The sequence below is a fragment of the Chelonia mydas genome, chromosome 1 (genome assembly GCF_015237465.2).
Source record: "Chelonia mydas isolate rCheMyd1 chromosome 1, rCheMyd1.pri.v2, whole genome shotgun sequence".
Lineage (NCBI taxonomy): Eukaryota > Metazoa > Chordata > Testudines > Cheloniidae > Chelonia > Chelonia mydas.
This window is the reverse complement of record NC_057849.1, coordinates 41,528,217-41,553,442: the sequence shown is the minus strand read 5'-3', so window position 1 is coordinate 41,553,442 and position 25,226 is coordinate 41,528,217. Positions and strand designations below refer to the sequence as shown.

At 42.3% G+C, this 25,226-nt stretch overlaps 1 long non-coding RNA gene across 1 annotated transcript; it reads left to right on the top strand.

The window, feature by feature from the left end:
* The first annotated feature begins 223 nt into the window (after positions 1-223).
* LOC122462002 lies at positions 224-23,054 on the top strand. Its single transcript, XR_006284323.1, has 3 exons — positions 224-359; positions 15,084-15,088; positions 23,044-23,054. It is a non-coding gene; the product is annotated as an uncharacterized LOC122462002 (long non-coding RNA).
* Positions 23,055-25,226: the final 2,172 nt, after the last annotated feature.

The window sequence follows — 25,226 nt, the reverse complement described above, 5'->3', positions numbered from 1 at the left end:
ATAATTGATTTCGACACTCTGAGCTGTGTGACATTTTCTGTCAGCGCAGTGGGCAATTTCCGGCTCATTCTTCATTACAGCTCTAACAAACAAGCAATATTGGACTTGCAAGGCTGAAGGGGTTTGTTAAATAGGCTACAGTTCGAAATTCTGATATCTCTAGCATTTCCTACACAATTAGGGAGGGGCAAGTGTTACCTTTCTCTTTGAAGCTTGTGTAACAGTCGGAGCATTGCCAGCAGATCGAGGGAAGTGATTATTCCCCTCTATTCAGCACTGGTGAGGCCACACCTGGAGTATTGCATCCAGTTTTAGTCCCCCCACTACAGAAGGGATGTGGACGTATTGGACAGAGTCCAGTGATTAGGAGTTGGGGCACATAACTTATGAAGAGAGGCTGAGGGAACTGGGGTTATTTAGTCTGCAGAAGAGAAAAGTGAGGGGGGATTTGATAGCAGCCTTCAACTACCTGAAAGGGGGGTACCAAAGAGGATGGAGCTAGGCTGTTCTCAGTGGTGGCAGATGACAGAACAAGAAGCAATGGTCTCAAGTTGCAGTGGGGAAGCTCTAGGTTGGATATTAGGAAACATTCTGTGATTCTGTGAAAACTATTTCACTAGGAGGGTGGTGAAGCACTGGAGTGGGTTACCCAGGGAGGTGGTGGAATCTCCATCCTTAGAGGTTTTTAAGGCCCGGCTTCACAAAACCTTGGCTGGGATGATTTAGTTGGTGTTGGTCCTGCTTTGAGCAGGGGATTGGACTAGATGACCTCCTGAGGTCTCTTCCAACCCTAATATTCTATGATTCTATCAGGTATTTGGCTGAATCTGAATTTGGCTATACTGATTATTTTAAACATACTCTTTCTTATCCCTTCCTGTGGTATAGTACTAAAATCATAGCTAGATATGAAGAGACCTGATAGTTCTTCTTGTCTATTCTCAGAGCCTAGGCAGGATTGTACTCTCATTCTTTGTTCAGTCCAGCTTTAAATGACTCAAGAGGGAACTTCTAGCACTGCCATTGGCAGCATGTTCCTTAGACTTCTAGGGGAACAAGACATGCTAAAAGATGCTGGCAACAGTTTTACTTCCCTGAAGGCCCTGACATTCAAAAACCTACAAGTTTCCATCTTGTCACCCCTTGTTTTCAAAGCATATGAAGAGCCATTAGGGGAATGGTAAAATATTTTGGGCTGCAGTGTCACCAACATGGTCATTTCTATCCTCTTTTTTCCTTAGGATTCTACAGTCCTACTTCTTTCACAGTGTCTAGCTGAGGTAGGGATACAGATGATGGCAAGTTGGCTGTGACTCATCTCAGATAAGACAGAAATTAAATTTGCTTGCCAGGAGGAGCATATTGAGAGGTGAACAGAGGTGGTGTCCGTGCCAACAGCTGAAGCTATGCAGCAGTCTTCTTTTTGCCGAAATGCTTGTGACTCCAACACCTTATTGGATTCATTGCGCCTCCAAGATTCATGTGCTGGCCATTAGTGCCTTTCATCATCTTTTGCACCTCCTTTTCCATAATACAGAACTTGCAATGGTCGCTCATTCTTCTGTAATCTCCAGGCTGTCCTTCTGGAGATGGATCTCCTTGAAAATCATCCTGAAGTTCCAGACAATGCAGAGCACAGCTCTGGGTTGACAAAATGGCTGCAAATATTTCTGATGGCAGAAGCAGTGGTTTCAACTGAGGTAATGACAGCGGTGAACTTCATTTACTTTGTAATTTATAATGTAATAATGTAATGTAATTTAATTAGCACGTAGGTGGCATGGTGACAGGCATTTTTTGGGCTTGTCCACACCGCCCTGTGATTCAGACTAGAGGGTGTGAATACCAGCACACACCAAAGTGCTCTACTGTAACTCCTCTGTGTGGATGCTGCAGGGATGAACCCAAAGGCATCTAGTTTGTGTTAACATAGGCCTCTTCAAACAGGACTACATTCATGCAAACTAGGAACCTTTAGTTCACACCTGCAGCATCCATACGGGGGAGTTACAGAGCAGCACTTTGGCGCACCCTGCTATTCACATCCCCATAGTCCAAACTGTGGGTCAGTGTAGACATAGTCTATGAGTCATTACGTTAAATTAAATAGATCTGGAATTAGGATATAGCTGGAGATATCCTAAATTTTCCTTTGCTCAACTTAATTCCATTGTTCTTACTCCCTAAACAAGACTTTTTATTCCTTGGGCCCCAATCCCACAGTTCTTACTCAGATAAAAATTCCAGTGTAGTCAGTAGGAATTTTGACTGAATCGGGAGAAGACCCAATCAAATACCTGTACATGGTTATCTTATTCTCCACATCCCCCATTATGTTATAGAGCATTTTAAAATTATGTATATAATGAGAACCTTCTGCACTGGCATAAAAGAAAGAGCATTGCCAGTACACTAAAGCTGTAGCCATCTGGAACAGATGGGCTTGGCCAGGCATGTGGGATGTAAGCAACCATAAAGCAAGAGGTTGCAATGAGATTAAATTAATGTGGATAGGGAGAGCAACCATAGAAAAGAACCATCTTCCCACAGAATTGTAACCACAACTTAATACACCACAGATTGCTACAAGATGACCTCTGGCATAAAATGGTACTGTCGAAGGATGAACAGACAGGCGAACGGTAAGTAAACAGGTTGACCAGCTGAATTAAGAGGGTCCAGGCAGGCTGGGTTAAAATTAGATTGACTGAAGAAGGCCCAAGTAGAAACTAGCCTGGGGAAGCAGAAAGAAGTGATGGTAACTGTAGACATATAACCAGAGATGGGATGACCTGCGGTGAGAGTGCCCTGGATACACTGGGCAATAAAGTAGTGTCCTCTCCTGAATGTCGTAAAGGACAGGACAGAATAATCAGCAAGAGGACAGCAGTCATGAGAAAAGGTGAGAGAAGCAGGGATAAGAATGCATGTTCAGGTTTGGCAGGGACCTTAGAGCTGACTTGTTGGTACCTTGGTCTACAGTCTACATTTCTAGTTAAGCCCAGACTTGACCATGTGCTCCTGGAGTTGCACACTTGTAAGTTTGGTGTGTGCAGAACTTCATTTTTGAAGATCCAAACCTCAGTACTTTATGTGGAACTTTATCATTTCAATCATTAATAATACAAGAGTTGGGTAGATGGATGAGCCTTGCAGAATGTCTGGAAGATCAAGAGGGGCATTTTGCCATCGACTTCCATTGAAGAAGAATCAGGACCATGGGATGTAAAGCAGTTCCAAATTTAGCCAAATGAGTCAAAGAGCTTCATTCTCTCCTGCCCTGTAGTTTCTGTGAATACCTGTGTAAGGTGAGTGCAAAGTTCTCTACTCACGTACACCGATGGTAACTCAATCTGCACTTAGTGGGTCTGATTCTCCTCTTTATGCTGGTGTAAGTCGAGAGTAACCCTGCAGAGGTCAGTGGCGTTACACCAGTGTAAAACCAGTGAGGCTGAAATCAGAATCGAGTCCACTTTGGATAAGTGGAAGTGGCTGCTCATCAGCAAAGAATCAGGCCCAGAGTTTCTAAAACAAAGCTAAACTGCACAGTGTATATAGGTCAATTCCAAAACCCTAATCTCAAGTCCCCTCGCCGCCTCCCCTCCCCAAGAAGGTGTTGGCTTGCGGTCCTGAACTGATGTAACACTGAGCTCAGCAAGTGTATCTGGAGCTCCAGAAGGAAAAAAACAGTTTGTCAGTGATCTGTAAATTCTACAGCAGGATAGTATGTGCTAGACAGAACACGGAACAAATGCCATCTCCTTTTCCTTTAACAGGACACCAGTGTGACACACAAAAGCATAATAATATTACACTTGCCTCAGATAAATTGTTCCATACTTTGATCATCTTCCTGTTGCTATCTTGTCAGAAGTTCGTTTGAATAGTCCCTGCTTCCTTTATTTTTACACCTCATTGTTTCCCGGCTGTGTAGGACTGGAGACAAATGTGCATTTATAAAGCAGCTACATGCTTAAAATATACACACTTTTGCCATTTCTTCTTCTTATGTATTTTTGCAACCAGAGGTTGCAGTCAGGTTTGTGGTCTCATTGTGCTCAGCGCTGCACTACTTACGGCTTTAGTCTTGCAAGCACTTGCAAATATCCTTAGCTTGATACACCTGAGTAGTTCCAGTGAAGTCAATGGGACTGCTCACATGACCAGAGTTCTCATGTGCTCAAGTACTCTGAAGATCAGGACTCTAGAATTTACAAGACACATAAAATGTACTCTTGGGGCAGCAGTCAATGTCCCGCAATTGCTTGTTTTATTATTTCTAGCCTCTGTAAAACATGCTGCTGAAAAAATTTGGACATTTTGTTGTGCACATGAACACAAAGAAACAGTCTCACTCTGCTCTAAACCATAATATTCTGATAATGAATAGCCTTTTGCTGAGTAAATAAAACATGGATTAAAATATTTAAATCCAATTAATTTAATGGGCATAACAGACTTGTTATAAACAAACTCTAGTAACCGCACAGACAGCACAATGTTATTGTTTTTAAATTATTTTAAATTTACAGCTGTGCCAAATAAGAACATTTGGAATACGTAAAACAAGAGTTTTGCAGTCCTGTGGGACCAATCTAATTTGCTATTTAAAACATAATTTTAGTCTCTGCATAAGAAAATTGGCTACAAGCAAAGGTCACTTGGCTTGTCTAAGCTCATCCTTAATACATTTTTCCCTGAGAATAACCACACTTGTTGCTGCTTGAATCACCCTTTTCCTGTCTCCCTTGTTTTTAAAATATCAGCAAGTGGGTTATTTTATGCAGAAAAGTAACTTTTTTTAGAAGCACATTTCTGTGTGTCATGAATATATTCTTCTCTAGCTTTTGTTTATGATGGCCTTCCTGATCTTATGATGAGTGTATAAAGGTGATATAGGCCGGCATTATGAACCCTGTTTGGAGTTTGTAAATGTCAACTAAAATCTCCTCTTGCAAACCTGCTCTTCTCTGATCTGTACATAGATTTGATTTCCCTCTGTTCTGACTCATTTGTTTTACCGCTAGAATCAGATATTTACTGGTATTTCTTAAACACAAGAGGTCTCAATTGTGCCACATCACAATAGGCTGTGCCCTAAAAGCTGCAAGTAGACCTCCACCCACCCACCCCTCATCCTCAAAAGGGTGATCCAGGAAGAATTTTGCCCCAGGGAGGCAAAATTCTTCCCCAAACTCCCTGATATGCAGAGGGAGCACACCTGTTGCTGCAGCACTTCACAGCTATGCTGACAAAAGGGTATGTCTACACTGGCAGAGTTACAGTGTCGGGAGTTCAGAGAGCACTGAAGGGAAACCGCTGCTGTGTGTTCACACTGTCATCTGCCTGCGTAATAGCATTTTCACACTTGCGGCACTTGCAGCGGTATTCGGAGCGGTGCATTCTGGGCAGCTACCCCACAGAGCACCTCTTCCTCTTCTGCCACTAAGAGTTGTGGGAAGGTGGAGGGGGTCGCGGTGCATCCTGGGTCCTGTCCCAATGCTCCGTGATGCATTGCTTCGCATTCCAGCAATCCCTGTGCTTCCATCTGCATTTGGCGCCATCTTTCAACGGTTTGTGTACCGCATGCTCTGCCTCTTCGGTATGCAGGAATGGATTCCGAACTGCTGACCAATATGCTGCTCGCTTTGATGAACACGTCACGAGTGGCAGTGGAGTTAGTCCTTAAACTACAAAGGCAAGAGGAGTTTGACATTGATCTCGCCATGCGTAGAGCTACAACACAAGATGGCTTGTGGCATTCACAGAGGCGCTGACCACCATGGAACACCACCTTTGGGCTCGGGAAACAAGCACTGAGTGGTGGGATCACATCGTCATGCACATCTGGGATAACGAGCAGTGGCTGCTGAACTTTCGGGTAGGGAAAGCCACATTCATGGGACTGTGTGATGAGCTCACCCCAGCCCTCCAGTGCAAGGACACGAGAATCAGAGCTGCCTTGTTGTTGGAGAAGCGCATGGCAATTGCACTATGGAAGCTGGCTACTCCAGACTGCTATCAATTGGCTAACCAGTTCGGAGTGGGAAAGTCGACAGTTGGACTCGTGTTGACAGAAGCATGCAGGGCCATTAATCGCATCCTGCTCCGAAAGACCGTGACTATGGGCAAAGTGTGTGACATTGTGGATGGCTTCGCACAAATGGGCTTCCCTAACTGCGGAGGGGCAATAGATGGCACGCATATTCCAATTCAGGCACCAGACCACCTAGCCACTGAGTACATTAAGCAGAAGGGGTATTTCCCTATGGTTCTCCAGGTGCTTGTGGATCACTGCGGGCATTTCACGGACATTAATGCAGGCTGGTCCAGAAAGGTGCATGACACATGCATCTTTCAGAACACTAGACTGTTCAGGAATCTTCAAGCAGGGACTTTCTTCCTGGACCAGAAGATCACTGTAGGGGAAGTCGAAATGCCCATTGTGATCCGGGGAGACCCCGCCTACCCCTTAATGCCATGGCTTATGAAGCCATACACAGGGCACCTTGACAGCAGCAAGGAGCGGTTCAATAACAGGCTGAACAAGTGCAGAATGACTGTGGTGTGTGCTTTTGGCCATTTAAAGGCCCACTGGTGATGCCTGTATTGGAGGCTGGACCTGGCCGATGACAATATTCCTATGCTTATAGCCGCGTGCTGTATGCTCCATAATATTTGTGAAGGGAAGGGCAAAAGCTTCACTCAGGCCTGGACTGCTGAGGCTCAGTACCTGGAGGCTGAATTTGAATAGCCAGAGGAGAGAGACAAACAAAAAAACACATCAGCACTGTGGGGGATAGGGGAAAGGAGGGTCCCAGGAGGAGGTGGGGTCCCGGGATGGTTAAAGATTTGTGGATGTCCAGGTATCAAATCCAACCTTCTCCTTTGAAGTACAGTGCAGCGGGTACTGTACTTCAACAGGGCTAAACTGCAGAGGGACAGGTGTGGAGTGCAGTGGGTAGTGGAAATCCGCAGTGCTGGACTGTGACGGGGGAGGAGTGGAATGCAGCGGGTACAGACTAGCACCAGGAGGTTGATAAGAGTGTGTTTGCGATGTCTGGGTGGGAGGCATGGGGAAGAGTTTTGTGAATGTGGCTGCAGGGGAGGGCGGGCGCGGAGCTGCTCGGTTTGCAGTGCTAGTAGCACCTGGAGCGTGTCTGCTTGGTGCGCCATAACGTTTAAGAGCCTCTCCGTGGCTTCGTTCTGGCACGCCGCGTTCTCCGTTCAGTCCCTCTTCTCTGAAGATTCGCTGAGACCACTACACGTGTCACCAAGCAAACAAGAAGGGGACTTTCAAAATTCCCAAGGAATTTAAGGGGTGGGGCTCACGGTTGGTCACCTGAGGGCAGGGCAGTAGAGTTCAAACAGATGACCAGAGAAGCAAGAGCAGGCATTGTGGGACACCTCCTGGAGGCCAGTAGCAGCACTGTAATCGACCTGGGTGTCTACACTGGCACCGCGGCACTGTAGCCCCAGCGCAGAAAGCTCCATGCCTCTCGTCGGGGTGTTTTTTTTACAGCGCTGCCACTGCGCAGTTTCTGCGCATGAAGTGGCTTGGCAGCGTGTACACCTTGGGAGTTACACCTCAGAAAGCTGCTTTATTGAGCAGAAACTTGCCAGTGTAGACAAGGCCTGATATGTAAAAGGACATCGCCAGTTTCTCCTGCCCTCCCTATTGTCTGGCACTCCCTCCTCATGTCGGGGACAGGACGGTCCCTGCACAGATTATTAAAGTGAGGTCATAGTAGGACACGTTTTTAAAAAGAAAAAACACTTTTGCCTCGGAAAGTCTGTGTTTATGCTGGTGCTGCTATTGGTCCCAGCCTTGTAATGATAGCTATCATGTTGCAAGCATGGAAATGACTATGCAAATTGTGTAATATTAGCAATGGTGTGACTACATTAATGTTTGTGTTAAGCCTCTGACCATGGCAGCTCTGAAACAGAAGCTTCCAGAAGCCTGAGCATTCTCAGGCTGAGCTGGCTGTTTTTCGAAAGTGCTGTGATTTATCTCCAAACAACCTGTCTCCTGAGTATTTACTAAACATTTCATGGTAACAGAAGTTACATCAAACTAAAGAAGAAGCAATAACTTCCTCTGTATATCCTTTTTTTTTTTAAGATGGGGCAAGCAGAACTGTACATGGTATTCATGGTGTACCATGGATTTACATAGTGCCATTACGATATTTTCTGTCTTATTATCTATCCCTTTCCTAATGGTTCCTAACATTCTGTTAGCTTTTTTGACTGCTGCATATAGAGCAGATGTTTTCAGAGAAGTATCCACAATGATTCTAAGATCTCCTTCTTGAGTGGCAACAGCTAATTTAGACCCCATCATTTTGTACATATAGCCGGGATTATGTTTTCCAACATGCATTACTTTGCATTTATCAACACTGAATTTCATGTGCCATTTTCTTGCCCAGTCACCCAGTTTTGTGAGATCCCTTTGTAACTCTTCACAGTCACCTTTGGACTTAACTATCTTAAGTAATTTTGTACCATCTGCAAACTTTGCACCTCACTGTTTACATCTTTTTTCCAGACCATTTATGAATAGGCTAAACAGTACTGGTCCCAATACAGACCCCTGGGGCACCGCTATTTACCTCTCTCCATTCTGAAAACTCATCATTTATTCCCGTCCTTTGTTTCTTGTCTTTTAACTAGTTACTGATTCATAAGAGGACCTTCCCTCTTATCCCAAGACTAATTACTTTGTTTAAGAGCCTTTGATGAGAGATCTTGTCAAAGGCTTTCTGAAAATCTAAGTACACTATATCCACTGGATCCCCCTTGTCCACATGCTTCTTGTCCCCATCAAAGAATTCTAGTAGATTGGTGAGACATGATTTCCCTTTTCAAAAGCCATTTTGACTTTTCCCCAAAATTTTTTTTTCATCTGTGTGTGTGAGAATTCTGTTCTTTAGTGTAGTTTCAACCAATTTTCCTGGTACTGAAGTTAGGCTTACTGGCCTGAAATTGGCCAGATCACCTCTGGAGCCTTTTTTAATTGGTGTTACATTAGCTTTCCTCAAGTCATCTGGTACAGAAGCTGATTTAAGTGATAGGTTACATAGCACAGTAGTTTTACAATTTCACATTTGAGTTCCTTCAGAACTCTTGGGTGAATACAATCTTGTCCTGGTGACTTATTACTGTTTCATTTATGAATTTGTTTCAAAACATCCTCTATTAACACCTCAATCTAGGAGAGCTCCTCAGATTTGTCATCTAAAAAGAATGGCTCAGGTGAAGGAATCTCCCTCATATCCTCTGTAGTGAAGACCAACGTCAAGAATTCATTTAGTTTCTCCGCATTGGCCTTGTCTTCCTTGAATGCTCCTTTAGCACCTCAATCATCCAGTGGCCCCAGTGATTGTTTGGCAGGCTTCTTGTTTCTGATATACTTAAAACAACTGGTGTTACTTTTTGTGTCTTTTGCTAGTGGCTGTTCAAATTCTTTTTTGACCCACCTAATTAAACTTTTACACTTGCCAGGGTTTATATTCCTTTCTATTTTCCTCATTAGGATTTGTCTTCCAACTTTTAAAGAATACCTTTTTGCCTCTAACTACCTCTTTTACTCTGTGGTTTAGTCATGGTGGTATTTTTAGGGGGGCTGGGGGCCTTCTTACTATTCTTTATAATTTGGGATATACATTTAATTTGAGCCTCTACTATATTGTTTTTTAAAAGTTTCCATGCAGCTGCAAGCATTTCACTCTTCTGACTGTTCCTTTTAATTTCCATTTAACTATCTTCCTTAGTTTTGTATAGTTCCCCTTTCTGAAGTTAAATGCTACTGTGGTGGGTTTCTTTGGTATTCCCCTCCCCTAAGGATGTTATATTTAATTATATTATGGTCGCTATAACTAAGTGGTTCAGCTATATTCACCTCTTGGACCAGATCTTGTGTTTCACTTAGGACTACATAAATAATTGTTTCTCCCCTTGTGAGTACCCGGACTAGCTGCTCCAAGAAGCAGTCATTAGCGGTGTCTAGAAACTTTATCCCTGCCTCCCGTCCTGAGGCAGAGATAAAGTTTGTACCCAATCAATATGGGGATAGTTGAAATCCCAATTATTATCATTTTCTATTTTTATAGTTTCTCTATAAAATTTCACTAGGAGGGTGGTGAAGCACTGGAATGGGTTACCTAGGAAGGTGATGGAATCTCCTTCCTTTGAGGTTTTTAAGGCCCATCTTGAAAAAAGCCCTGGCTGGGGTTATTTAGTTGGTATTGGTCCTGCTTTGAGCAGGGGGTTGGACTATATGACCTCCTAAAGTCTCTTCCACCCCTAATCTTCTATGATTCTAATCTCCCTGAGCATTTCACATTCACCATTACCATCCTTATCATGTGGTCAGTCATATATTCCTATTGCTATATTCTTATTATTCAAGCATGGAATTTCTATCCATAGAGATTCTATGGTACAGTTCTAAGGCTCAGCAGCATTGAAGGAATATAATGCTGTAAACTGACATTATGTAATTTCCTCAGTGTAGATTTTATTAAATCATGAAAGCTATTTAAGGCTTAAGGTAATACAGCATACTTAGTAAGAAATATTATCTGCCAACTGTGAGGAAAAGAAGACACATTTTCCCCCTGCTAGGTAACCCTCCATGGAAATGAGAGAGAGAGAGAGCTTACCCCTTGAATCTTCCCTTATTAAGGGCAGGCTGTCTCTATTTATATCTGACTGCTTGCAATCTGAAGCCACATGACCCCGTCATGTGTTCCCTAAACTCACTCCCTTCAGCCTTAAAGGGACACAGCTCAGAATAAAGTGCAGCGATGTGCATATGCACCCTGGGACCAACACCCTGTTATAAATATTCTGTATCTGGGAGGCAGGGAAAGATAAAGAAAATTTGCTCCATATTTTGGATAAATTGGGGAGGAACTGTACCCCCAGAAAAATGTAGCTCATGAAAATAAAATGTTTTTATTCACACTCTAGGGCACTATGAAACAACTGATGACTGGAACAGGGGGGCTTGCCCCAGGGGTTGAAGAGTCTCAGGTTAAGGTAACCCTGATTACAGGATGAGCCCCACCTGAGTGGAATCAGAAAATTCCCTATAATGGGCAGCAGGTGGCTGCAATAAGGTAGGTGGGTGGGGGGGATGATCAGGAAGCAGAGGCTTGAAATGTATCTAGTTTTGGGAAGGAGGGCTGGGGACCCCCCTAAGAGGAGAGACACATTGAACTGGGGTTGGTATCTGGAGGGTCACTCTATACTTAAAATCATGAATAAATTGGTTGGGAGGGGATATTTTAATTATCTTTGAATGGTCTTGAATTTGGTTAAGGAACCATATGAAAGAGACCACAGGGGTGGAGTGCTGTCTGCAGTGACCTCTGGCCATAAGGAATGTTTGGGTGGCGGCCACCCTTGCCACAGTGACTATGGGACCACCTTAAAAGCCTATTTTAGGCATGTGAATTTGGGCTATTATGTGACTATAAGGACAAAGTATTGCTAAAAGGAGATTCTGATGATCAGCAGTACTAGGAAAAGAGGTGCTCCCTAAGCTATGTAGCAGGTATTTAGGTATTGAAAAATGTAAACAAAGGACAAGTGACACATTGCTCTTGCTGGGGATGAGTTCTTGGGTACCAGTTATGATACCCTAGTTTGATACATGTAGTTGTAACATACTTCATACTGTGCAAGCATATCACTTCTCAAACAAGAGCTGATACAAGGTCATGCAATCTCAGGGAGACAAGGGCAACAGTTAGAGGAAACTTATTAGACATGGATCAGCATACAAAAGATTTATTCACATGTGAAAAGAAAGGGAGAAAATCACTGACTCCAGCAGCTCCTGTTGTTCTTCTGATTTGACCATAGTAAAAAAAAAATGGCCAGTACTTACGCTCTCATGTTCCTGATTGTTCCTTAGAAGATATACAGTTGAGTTGGCACCAATGTATGTCTAATTCCTTTGGACAGCACACAAGCTGCCATTTATGACATCATCATTCAATACCACACAAACTATCATGACAGCATAAACACTGAACTTTGAACTGGAACAACTTTAAGAGGCAATTCCTGTGAGATACTGAGTGTCTTAAAATCCTACTGCACTCAACACTAGGATTAGCAGACAAGAAGAGGCTGACTCTGACTTCTCTTTTGATGTGTCTTAGTAACCAGAAATGACTGGTATGAGAATATGCAAGTACAGATGAGCCACAGAAAAATGCAAGGTAAATTTGAAACTGCTGGCCCTAAAATTACTGTTTAATTCATTTGATTTTTTTTACAATCCCTTGTGCAATTTAATTTTTTTTCAGCTTTAATATGTATTCTATAAATATCTACTAAATCACAGAGAGTGTATACTAGGTCCATTATTTCTCACTTTGTAACCTTTTCCAATAAGAAATAATATATGAGAAACCGAATTTTTTATGACATTGTAGATGGAAATATATTGGGCCAGATCCTCAGAGTGTGTATATCAGTGTAGCTGATAGAAACTATGAGCCAGGTCCTTATTCATGGCCTGACTGCACCCTCCCACAGATCCTCCCATGGGAGGAGGACAAAGGGGAGGACATTGCTATGTGGTTATCTTTCCAGAGACTTCTCCCTAATCATTCTGTGTGGGGATGAGGTCACCAACTTTGCAAAACAGGCCCTGGGGCCTACCCACAGATTTGCATAGACTCCAGGGGATCCACTGAAAATCAGGGATTTCAGCACAGAGGCCCCATGCCTTTGCATCTTTGGTGGCACTCCCACCAATTCCTTGTGCGCACAGCTGCAATGGAGCCATGTTGAAAGGGACTGGCCTGAATGGCTGCCACAGGTCCCAATCCCAATAAACAGGGACTGCTAAGGCAGAAAGGGACCTAGCCCCAGGCTGTATTACCTTTCCACTCTGATCTCCATAGGTCTGGTACAGGAGACAATGTGCCTCTCACCCAGCCTTGTCCCTAGACCATGTGCTCCTCCTCAGCCCTGTCCACTATCCATCTAATCCACAACATTACATAGAAACAAAATATATTACTTTTATCTTGGTGTTCTTTTCATTCAGGAAATCTCATTCATTTAAGTTAGAATGAACTGATAAATCAGGCATATTCAAATCATGCTGGCTATGACTGTGCCTGAATGATTTGCCTCTGAGCTATGTATCTTTAAGTCCTTCAGCACTGCAATTTGTATCTGTGGTTTAAAAGTATATGCTCCATATTTCCTCACTTTTCTCTCCATATCCATTTCTGGGCCAGATGCTTTGCTGGTATAAATTGTTATAGCTTCATTGATATCAGTGAATCTACACCACTTTATATCAGCTCTGGATCGGACTGTCTGTAACTTATACTATTCATTTTCATGCCACAGCATGTGAGGTTTCCACAGCCAGTCAAAAGTAAACATCAGTAGTTCAACACAAGTAATCACAGACTAATCCATGAATTTAAAGGGTCTCCATATGTATCCTTGTGTTATTCTGCTGTTTGAATAAGTTCTCCATTCTATCATTTGACCCACAAGCTCTATACCACATCACTTTTCCCAGAGGTCCCACATTGTGGTTGATTGTCTAGGCAATGAAGTAAACAGCATACACTCTCCTTATGCTGACCCAAACACGTTTATTTAGGGGTTTAGTTGTGCAATCTACATACCTCACACCTCCCTTGGCAGCTGTGGTGGACTTAAATCTTGAGTTTGCTTTAATTTCTCACACTCACTTGGAAGGTTAGGCTGTAGAGTGCATTTTGATCTCATTCTGGATTCCCTCCAAACCCAATCTGCCTCTCTTTTTAGGGCTGGGCTGCAGCTGCAAACAGAATGTACGTCTGCAGAGTACTCTCTGAAAATAGTTGTCTTTGTTGTGACTAAGATATTCAGATCTTTTTTCAGTAGCACCCTTATTTGATTGACTGATGTGCCTGCAAGTTATTTTTGAATCTGGGTTATTTCTATTTCTGATGTAAGATTCTAGATGCCGTATAATTGCTAAGCCCACTCTTTTATTTGATAATACTTTTAATCTAAAATTGGGAGTAAAGTGTGTTGTTGTTGCAAAGTCTGTATGTTTCAGAAATATTGATGGTCACAACCAGACTATGGGCGTCTACCTTACATATTATATTACATTGCCTAGAGGCACAACAAGCAAACATTATGCCCTCCTGGACTGTCACTAGAAATCTTTTTTAGGTCCCTTCTTTCTTTCCTGTTAGAAAAACACAGGGCTGTTCAGTAACTTTTTCTGTGTCAGACTCACAAAAGGTAAAGGGATAATATGCGTCACTCATGTTATCTGTGTGAGTTTAATAGTAATAGCTTTTGATGGGCTGTATTAAAATTGTACAGGTTTTTTCACATAGTAATTAGAGTTTGATATGGATCGTTCACGTGCATCAGCTAGGCTCTTACTCCTGATATAAAAATAATTATAAATACATATTAAAATAATCACAAAGAGATACATATTACTACATATGGGATTTTTTTAAAAAACAGTGAAAGGAAATTTCAGATAAAAAGCTGGTAACTAAATGCTGCCCGAATGAAAAGATAGGTGCTATTTTACTATTTGACAATCTCCAAAAATATGTGAGTGTGTGTGATCACAATTCTAAAAATGTACAGAAGATTAGAACACTAGCTTAAATGGGTCTATTTTAACTTTGAAATGAAAAGCTGGAATGATCAGACTGAAAAGTTATCCCCAACCACTTAAGTTGACCAATCAAAATAACCTACTACATGAGTTTGAAATTTGGAAAATAAAATCGAAATAAACCTCTAGCTTTATATGAGCTTCTTTTTAGCACTATAAACATCTCTCAAAGAAACCTCTTAGCACCCAAATAAGGTGATGCATTGACCATTAATGTAACTTCAAAAAGATCAATTGAAACCAAGGATGATGTCAGTTTTAATGCAATTCTTTACATTCCAAAATGTTGGGATGTAGAGAATATTATGCATATTTTATTCTCTTTACATTGTTATTCTTGTTAGAAATATCAAACATAATGAAGGTTGGCATTTTACTGTTAGTAAACTGGGTGTGTATATAAAAGGCAGAGTTGCCTACTCTGCCTGGGTGCCCAACACATCCCATTAAAAGACCCTATTTTCCGTTGCTTATGACATTTCCAGACTGGCCTGTTCAGGCTGAAATTTTCCATGCTGGGTGTCTGCTTTGGATTGAACATTTTTGGAAAGTTTCAGAAAAAATGGCTTACCCATTTCCAAGAATGAGATTTGGGAGAAATGTGTTGTTTTGCACATGTTAACAAAAAACAAAAAAAAAAACGTTACAACCTTTTCACTGGGAAGTTCTATCACATCCCATGCTTTGGAGCAGGGACCAGAAATCTGGGCCAGGGCGGAGGTTGCCTCTGTATCAAAAGGATGTACTTTTTGCTGTAGCTGTGTAAAAAGCTGTGTAGCCACTTGGCCACGATATAAGATTTTTTAAAAAAAATCTCAGTTCTCATATACTCAGTAGAGACTTTGAGCTTTGCTGATAAATTCTCCAAAGATTCCACCTGTATTGGGAATGCTCCAGCCCACGGCTGTAGGGGTTGAACAAGACTTTCTCTGCAACTGGTCTTCCAAGCTGCCAGGAGTCACTGTGGCACCAGGCATTAGGACCGAGAGTAGGGAGACTGTTTATCCTGTGTTCTTAATGTTTTCTGGCTAGCATCCAGGCAGCATGGAGGTGGATGTGTCTTTACAGGAATGCAGAAGCTATAAGTTCCAGACCTGGAGAGGAGGGGCCATGTAATATATAAGGGAGAATAGTCCATTTAGGTGACTTTCTTCACCTTCAGTAAGTGTTACCTTCTCTGATAAAAATAAGTCTTTAATTCTGGTATACACATATCAAGAGTAATTTTGAGCTGTGGTAGTACATTTCTTTAGTTAATTACATTGGTCTTACAAATAATTAACAATGGAAAGACTGTATTACAGCAATGCCTGCATGCTCCAATAGAGATCAGGGTCTTATTGTACTAGGCATTTCACAATGCATAGTGCCCCAAATATCTTACAATATAGAAAGACAAAAGCAGGACACAACAATCAAGCAAAATGGTAAGGTTGATGATAGGTACATTTCTTAGTTCCTTTTTTACCTTCAAGACAAGTAACACAGAAAAGGGGCATTGGGGAGACATCAATATATAGAAATGTTAATATGCATTATAAATTATAGCTACATTTATTATGTACTGTGTGCATTTGTTTCCTTAAAAATAAGTGCACATCCACTATACCCAACAGCCTTTCAACCTAACCGTTAGTAGTTGGCTGTTTTCTTGCAGACATCAGAGAAGAAGTGGATCTTGGGGAGGGACCTGGAACATGTATTAAATGACTACACAGGGTTTCATTCATGAAGCTTCAGCTAACCTTGAATCCTCAGGTACTTCTTTCCAATTAGGAATAGCTATGTTTCTTAGTAAAAACTCTCTCTCAGGCCCCACTGCAATGCATGCTAATAGATCAACATGGCACATGATAATTAGAAACCTGTATAAATGATGACAGGCTATGGGATCTATTTTAGTCTTTAGTCACATGGAGGAAACCATTCTAAGATATTATTATACTCTTGTTTTATGAAGGCAGTTTTTTCAGCAGTATCAGATTATTTATGTTGCCATATTTTTCTGTGGTCTTACTTCACAGATTTTCATACCGTTTAATGATCAAACAGAAAACTCACTTTTATCAACTTATAAATTTAAACATAGCCCAAATAAAATGCAGATAAATAACACCAACATAGTAATTATCTTTTTAAAAAAACAGAAATAGGATTTTTAACATTCCTTACATCCTGCTAGGAACAAAAATAGCTTTCATACCAATCTGTAAGCTAAGGAATAAAATCTGATGGGATGGCGGGGTGGGGACCTTGTACTAGAGTGAAACAGACTCTGCTGAATTGGAACATGGTGAAAAACATACTCATCAAGAGTAAAGGAGATTGGAAGCATCTTTCACATTGACCAAGCCTGCCTACATCCAGCCATAATAAATGTTTCAGTAGCAGAGGTTGACCATAATAAGTGTTTTTGCAGGCTTAAAGCCAAACCTGAAACAGGGTTCTGTAGGGCTTTGTCCAATTTCTTAATTTAAAAATGCAGTATTCGTTTTAAAAATATATTTTTAGCCATACCAGTGCAGCTTTGTTGCACTAAAATATGCTTTTTACTTTCCTAAATGTTTGATAAACTTCCAGGTTTATTAAAGCAATGTATCAGAGACATCAAATAACTCTATATCTCCCTCCAGCTTTAAGATGAAGGTTGCCATAGAGTAGATTCGTTAATTTTTAAAATATTAAGAAGTAGTTTGTTGGTTTTAAATATAGGGTCCTATTGTACCATAAGGCTTTAAGGAGAACTTCCCTTTGAGATCTGAAGGGGAGTTTTGCTGAAAACCTGTTAGCAAAATAGGGTCTATTGAATGCACCAAATTTCTTCTTTCCTGCTTACCCTCCTCACTTTGGCTTTTATTTTTCACTTGAGAGAGCAATTCTCACAGACTCACTGTTGCCTAGTGGTTAAAGCAGCAGACTGGGATCAGTACTCCTGGGTTTGTCTATAGCTGCTGAATTGCTGTGTGACACTGGGCAGGTATCCCAAACTTCTCACTGCCTCAGACTACTTGCTGTAAAGCAAGTACAAGAATATTCATCTCCCCCTTCACTGGGGGCTTTTAATTTTTAATTCTTGTCTTATATTTAGATTGCAAGCTCTTTCAGACAGGGACTATCTGTGTTCTGTGTTTGTAAAGCACCTTGCGAAACCGCATCCTGGTCCATCGCTGGCACTCCATCCTAAGCACTACACCAATGCAAATAATATATAAGAATAAGTAAGAATAAAAATTATTGGCTTAGTAATACACCAAAGGGGCAGCTGAGGGTTTGTCCTGACACAACTGAACTCTCATATGATGCAAAACTGGTAAAGCTGTCTCTGTGCCACCCACTCGTCCCCCACACACACCTTGGCTGGCCTGGGGCCAGGAGAGTGGAAGGGTAGCTTAGAGTCACCTGCATTGTGTGTAAAGGTGAGGACTGGGCCCACTACTTGCAAAGTCTTTTGAGATCTTTGGCTCACAGGTGCGAGGCAAGTATAAAGTATTCTCATTGTTTTAAAATGCATACAACAAATACAGGCTTGTAATTGTCTGGATTGCATTGTATTCTATTTAGGAAGCTTATTGAAGCCATGAAATGTATATGTTACAGAGCCATAGACTTGTGTCTGTAGCCAAGATACTGTCTTTTCAAATAAATAGTAGATTTATTATAGTTTCTTCTGAAGGTAATTCCTATTCCTAACAGGTAGAAAGAGGGGCTCTATATTAATAAGATATAGGTTTTACAATCAGAGCAATTATTTTAAATCTCTTTAAGTTGTAATATTGTATTTAAAGGTGAAACAAAACATTAGAGAGAACTCCATGAAGTTGTTTGGCCTTTGGTAACCATAATGGGAATGGGTCCTATTGCTACTTCCTGTGGATGAACCCACAGGAGGTACTGGAGTGTACAAGTGGGGAAGATGCTGAAGTTACACATGTGGAGTCTTCTCCTGGATCGCTCCATCAGGAGCAGGATTTGCCCCACCACTGAACTGGCCCTGGGACCCACCCATAAATGCCACAGATTTCCAGTTTGAACATACCTGGCACCTTGCAGGATGAGGCCCATACTCCTCATTTGACATAAATATTTCCATTGCAACCCAGTTGTGATCTCATTAACAGAAGATTACAGGCCAGACTCACTGGTATGCTCCAGCTGCTTTGTGCCCCTCCGCTGATGCAAAACAGTCTTAAGCGGACAGGCCAGTTCTGACCAGTTACTAGCTGTTTTGCATCCCTGGAGCTACACAAAGCAGCCAGAGTGTACTGGTGAATCTCGCTTTGTGATGTCAAGTGGGGAACAGGCTATCGATGAGACGGCTCATGTCACCAGTCTCAGCTGTCTTCATAAAGAGCAAAGATTCCAAGAAAGGACAATCCTCGTGGCTCATGCCTTCACCAGGCATCTTGGGGGGAGGAAAGGAGAAACACTGTTGGACACATCATCCTCATCCATGGCAGCTGCATCTTCAGAGAGGAGGCCATTGGGGCCTGCTGCCAGTACCAGTAAACACATTCCTTTTCCTAATATTTGTCCTGACTAGCTCCTGCTTCCTTTATGATGAACCTTCCAAGCAAAACTGTTAGAATGATGAACTCTCTTGCAACTTTTAAGAGACTATGGGCCTGATGCTGTAGTGCCTTGCACCATGCGTTGTCCTATACACCCGTGCTGCCATCATGATTGGGTAGCATTTCAGATCCGCTGTGCCCTCCCTTTGCACAGTGCTGCATGACGACACAAGGTGCATGGCAGAGAGGATTTAGGCCCTTTGTGCCTTGTTTTCCAACAAGCTGGTGCTGTTTCTGAGAAGGTTGCTAGATTTGATGTAAGAACATCAACTCAAGCAGTAGTTCTTAGTTCAGTAATGTAGTATAAATAGCTCTGTTCCGGCTTAATGTAAGCACCATTGTGCTATTGCACAGCAAAGCCAGTAAGTGGCAGGAATAGATGAATACTTAAGAAGCAAAGATGTTGCTTTTCATTCTCATGTCCCTAATCATGAACAACTGAGAGAAAAACAGAAAGTATCTGAAATACTGCATACCGAATATGAAGTGTTTTTAAGTTGTCTATGAGCACGCAGGATGTCTTCTTTAAGTGTTTTGCTATTATAAATGATGACCTTTTACATAATACTGCTGAGGCAGCTAAAGCTAAATTATTCCATTACCTCAAGGTTTGCAACTCTTTATTTACACGGAATCCAATGAAAAAATATAAAAAGTACTTTTTTTTTTGAGAAGGGCATGCGTCTATGTTCATGCTATCATGCCACATTGGTCTAGGGTTACTTTTCCGTTGCTTATTTGCATCTTTTTTCTAAATGGCGGTCCAACGTTTCAAAGCCTTTACCTATGAAACGTTCCATTTTTATCCACAGTTTTCTTAAGAGACCCGAAAATTTCTTAAGAGACCCTTCCCACCCACATAATAGGATGTGCAACATGATGTGCTAGAAGAGATTAGGGAAGCAGCTGCTGAAGTCCAGCAGCCAATAGCCACCAGCTACTGCCACAATATTATTTCTGAAGCCTAACCCTGAGCTCGGATTGATCTCCCAGAGCGTGTCTTACTTTATAACACAACAGATTCCTCGGGGGAAAGTAAGGTTGAGGTGTTTCTTTTGCTAGAACATAGTTTCCATATTGTATATCACAGCTAAAGAACTAATTACAGGGTTTTCTGCTCACTGGCCCATCAGCCTTTTTCTTTCCTTCCTTTGCATTTTATTTCCAATTGTACATTGCACAGCCATTAGTATAGAAATATTTTTGACCGAAATAGCTTCATTTTACCCCGCTATCATCGCTTCCGCCTGGACTTGGAGAGCAGAGTAGAACCACTCAACCATTCCAGCGTGAAATTTCATCCCAGGTCAGTGCATGTATAGTTTAGTTAGCAATCCCTTCCATGACTGCTGCGTCCTGGCCAGACCCTGCACACGGACACTGCCATTTAGTTTGTTTGCAGATGAGCCAGGGAGAGTTAATGTCTGAGTTAATGTTGAATTCCCAGCCTACTCATGGACTAAGGTACTGCTCACTGTGATTAAGGATGGCAGAATTGGTTCCTTGGCTGGTAATATGATTTTTTCCCCTCTAAAAATATTTTAAAACATCTCTAATTAAAAAGGGATGCTGCTATGAGGCTGTAATTATGGACATTTTAAAGCAAAAGTTACAAGAAAAAAATCCGGAGTTTTTCATTTTCCATGTTGGTGCATTATTGATTATAATGGCTCATCACGTATGTTGGTGACGCTTGTTGCATAGTCTTTTCTGGTCATTATATCCACAAACTTCACAACCATTTTCGATTATACCCACTGAGTTAGCGACAATGGTGACCCTTCCCCCTCAAACTGAGCCTGGATTTCTGTTTAACTGCCCAAACTCAGTAGGATCATGTTTCCACTGCAAATAATGTTTAATGGTCCTGGTAACCCAGAGTTACAATAATATGAAATATGAAACTCACAAGATCTTGTGGCAGGCATGAAATTAATCTGTGTCACATCTGCCCGTTAACATTTCCATGCATTGCTGTTTGCATAGTTTTATTCAAAAGAGTGAGAAAGCACTGAGTATATCAAAGTGAAATGCCCTCAAATGTATTACTTATGTTTCATGCAATTTTTAGGGTAGGTTAAAAAGATGGTGGCTGTATGGCACTTCTTGCCATCTACAGCACTGTGCATTGTTATGCCTCAGTTGCCCCATCTGTCAGATGGAGATAATGATCCCCTTGCTCTTTGAGGCCTATTGATGAAAAACAGAATTATTAGAGATGGCGATTGATTATTACTGTCAGAACTCCCAGACTATTCTCTGTTATGGAGCAATACTGAAACCTTATTGACTGAGGAGCTGAATAATATAGAACAACCCCTGTCTGCTTAGCTCCGTGACTGCCTTTTCCATTGCAAATCCATGTTCCTTCTGCACAGTGGTGCATGTATCTCTGCTTCCTGCCATGATACTCCATATGTAGCTCTCAGGCTGCATCTGGCTGTTCATAGCTCTGTGCACAGCTCTCTGAGCAAAGCACTGCTTGGAGCCTGATGATGATGATGCGGCATTGATGCCTTGAGGAAAGCTGACAATTTAAAACAAAGCCACAGACAGAGACAGGCATGTGGGTGGCAGTGACATGGACAGAAACAGACTTCTCAAGGCTCAAAACTGGTGACAGACTTCAAAGGCTCGATCTCTCACTGAGTCATCAGTAAGGCTGCACCTATTGTAACATTTATTTGGCTGTTTTGGTGAACAAATTTAATGATTCCTTTGTAGTAATCTAAACTGCTGCCTTATAAATAACACTCTTTTGTACATTTACAGTGATTTCCAAATTAGTTTTTTTTCATGTCTCTGCGGCTGCTGAAGGTTGCATCTCAGTTACTGACAATGAGCTCAAAGGTGCTTTCAGACTCAGCCCTCAGTTGGGGGAAGTGATGTGCTCTACTGTTCCCTGAGCGACAATTCCTTCTGGAGGTTCCCAATGACCAGAGGAAGGGTGTCTGCTGCTACCTCTCTTCATAGGGTGTAGTATAACCCCCTTATGGACCTGAACAGCTCTGCTGGTTGTGCATAGGGAGTATAAGGACATGGGACCATGTCCTTTCTATGCCCAAGCAGTTCTTTCACTCTGGGCAGAACAGGATGGGTAACTGGGCCATCCTGCTGCTCCTTTCAGGGACTGCCTCCTTTTGCCCTCCACTCCATGTATCCACAGAGCAGCAGAACCCAGCCTGGCCCTGTGTAAATAGTAGGGATGCCATTGTCTCGCTGGCATGCACTTTGATAATTGCAGTGAGTCTGTCAAGGTTTATAATCACACAGCATGTGAAAGAATTAGCATCGTTGAGCCTCACTGTTCAAGAAACTCTGTCCTTTCAATGAAATGTTGATTTAGACATGTTTCCTTTCTTTCCATGTTTCCTTTGAGGCATTTGTCTTTCTCTAGTTGACTAAGTTAAATGCCTTGTTGCCTTTGTGGAAGTCTCTTTCTCTCTCTCTAAAGAGTATACCAGCTTTTTTTGTTTCCAAAAATTGCATGTTCCACTAGAGCTGTCCCTCTACTCTGCATTCTGCTCTCGTGGATGGAGTGGTGCTTCTTTTGAATCCTAAACAGGACAGGCCAAAATCTATGATCTAGTTCTTTCTTTCTGCTCATCCATTAGTCGTCCATAACTGTTCAGTGTGCCAGCCACGGGGGCCAGAGCTAGATTGTGATTTGGGCTATATACATGTGCAAGTGAGTTAGAGGGAATAAGCACACCCTTAAGCCTCTGCACAGGCCATTTGAACCCCAGGTCCAGGTGCTTAGGAGTCAGCAGGCACCGCATGCCTGTGTACTCCACCCAGGCGCAAGGAAACATGGTGTAGGCTGACGGGGCCAGATGGTGGATGGAGCTTCGGCTCCATAACCCCCACACACCACTGACCAGTCTAGGGTGTATTGTAATTTTCTGCTGGAATGGGCCATTGGTAAACGATTCCCCTCCCCGCAGAGTGAAGAGACGAAGGGGTGGAATTGTGCCTCAGATGTGTGTCAACAAACAAAACAAAAAGCAATTTGCAAAAATGTTCAGGGAAAAATAAAAATGTTTTGACAGCTGACTTATGTATTTATATTACCAAAGCACCTTGGAGCCCGAGTAATGGCCAGGCCCACATTGTGCTAGGTGCTGTTCAAACACAGAACAAAAAAGGCAGGCAGTTCCTGTACAAAGAGCTTACAATCTGAGTATAAGACACAACACAACCAGCCATTCCCCCGCACCTATGATGTTTTCAACTAATAGCCCAAATGTACACATTACTCACAAAACAGTGGTAGAGATTTTCCTCAAATGATCCCAAAAAAGAAAAGAAAAATCATTTCTGGACTGAGAGCCAAGCATGGAAGGAACCTCAAACGAGAATGTTTAAAAAAAGTTAAGAGCAAGTGATAGCAAAGGTTTTAACAGACTTCCTTTCTGAACGTTAATGATAGTGTTTATAGTAAAGCACTCAGAATTATGGTGATAGCCATGGAGTAAGAAAACAGGAATAGAATTATCAAATGCTCCATGATTTCTGTGTGTGCTCTCTCGCTCTCTGTCTGTTACACACATCCACACACAGAATCTATCAATGAGAACATGACCATAAAACTGTAGTTAGCATTAAAACTTCTGAAAAAAGATGTTGCAGGCTGAAGTTTGAAACATGAATTTCACTACTAATGATTCCAAAAGCGTCTCTAAGCTGAAGCATTTCTGAACCTAAATCTATAATGTGCAGCCAGTGCCTTGAAAATACAAAAAGCTACATAACTGCTAAGGGTTGCTGTGATTCAAGAGAATAATGGATACTGCTAGGAGCTGGGAGGAGGCAATCATGTGGAAACAATAGAAATAATTTTGAGATGGAACAACTAAAGATCAATTATAGTCTAATCAGGAAACCATATCCTGAAGCTCTGGAGGTATCACACAGAGAGCAAAGGGAGTAAGAGGGAATGAGGGAGCTGCCTGCCGAAGACTTGAAGCCTGGAGCAGGCTTGTTAAATGAGCTAAGCAGAGACACCTGGTGCAGGGAGGGGACCTCAAGCAGCTGGTTCCTTATAAGAGAGCTGAAGCAGCTCTGTAAGAGGGCTGACTCTGGGAAGTCTACAGGGGAGCCAACTCTGAGCAGAGCAGCTGCAAGCTGAATCCCAGGGTGGGTCACCTCTTAAGAACTCATTAAAAAGGAATCTATGAAGGAACCCTTTTGTTCATCCAGGCTCTGAGGACAGAGCCAAGCCTCAGGACAGATTTGGGCCACTTTGAGTTATCTGAATAAACCCAGACCCCAACAAAGATGGTGACTGGATGATCAAGTGTGTGAAGTCTCTGGAAAAGGGCCTGGAAGAGGGAGAATAAAGGGCAGTGCAGTTGTAACCCACACACTTCTGGGAGTGGTGTTCTGTCCCCTCTAGTGGTACCGAGACCACTTAAAAAGAGAGCTAAAATGAGTGTGCTCTACAGCCTTAGCTAACAGTCACTTGGCTTTTAGCTCATGCAGTAGAGGCTCATGCACTAAGCTCCAAAGGCCCCAGGTTTGATCCCGCCCACTGACAACTGGGGTCTGTTGGTGTTACAAGTGGGGGCTCGTCCTGGATTCCAACTGGGAAGTCTCTGAAGCTTGGGACGTGCTTCCTCAGCTAGGGGAAGTATGGAACTCACACACCTCCTGGGTGTGTCCCCTCTAGTGGCACCAAGACCACTTCAAGAGAGAGATAAAATGAGTCTGCTCTACAGCCCTAGCTAACAGCCCGTTGGCTTTTGGCTCATGCACTAAGCTCCATAAGTCCCAGATTCGATCCTGCCCGCTGACGACTAGGATCTGTCAGCATTACACAATGCAGAGGCACTCCAGCCAAGAGAGAGTGCATGGGGGCGGCCAATTCATTTACACACACCTTCCTCTTCATTGATAAGAGAGGAACCAAAATTACAGTGAATACTTACTTGCCAAGACAGAAGTTACTTTCCCCAGAAAAAAAAGTTCCTTAATAGATGCAA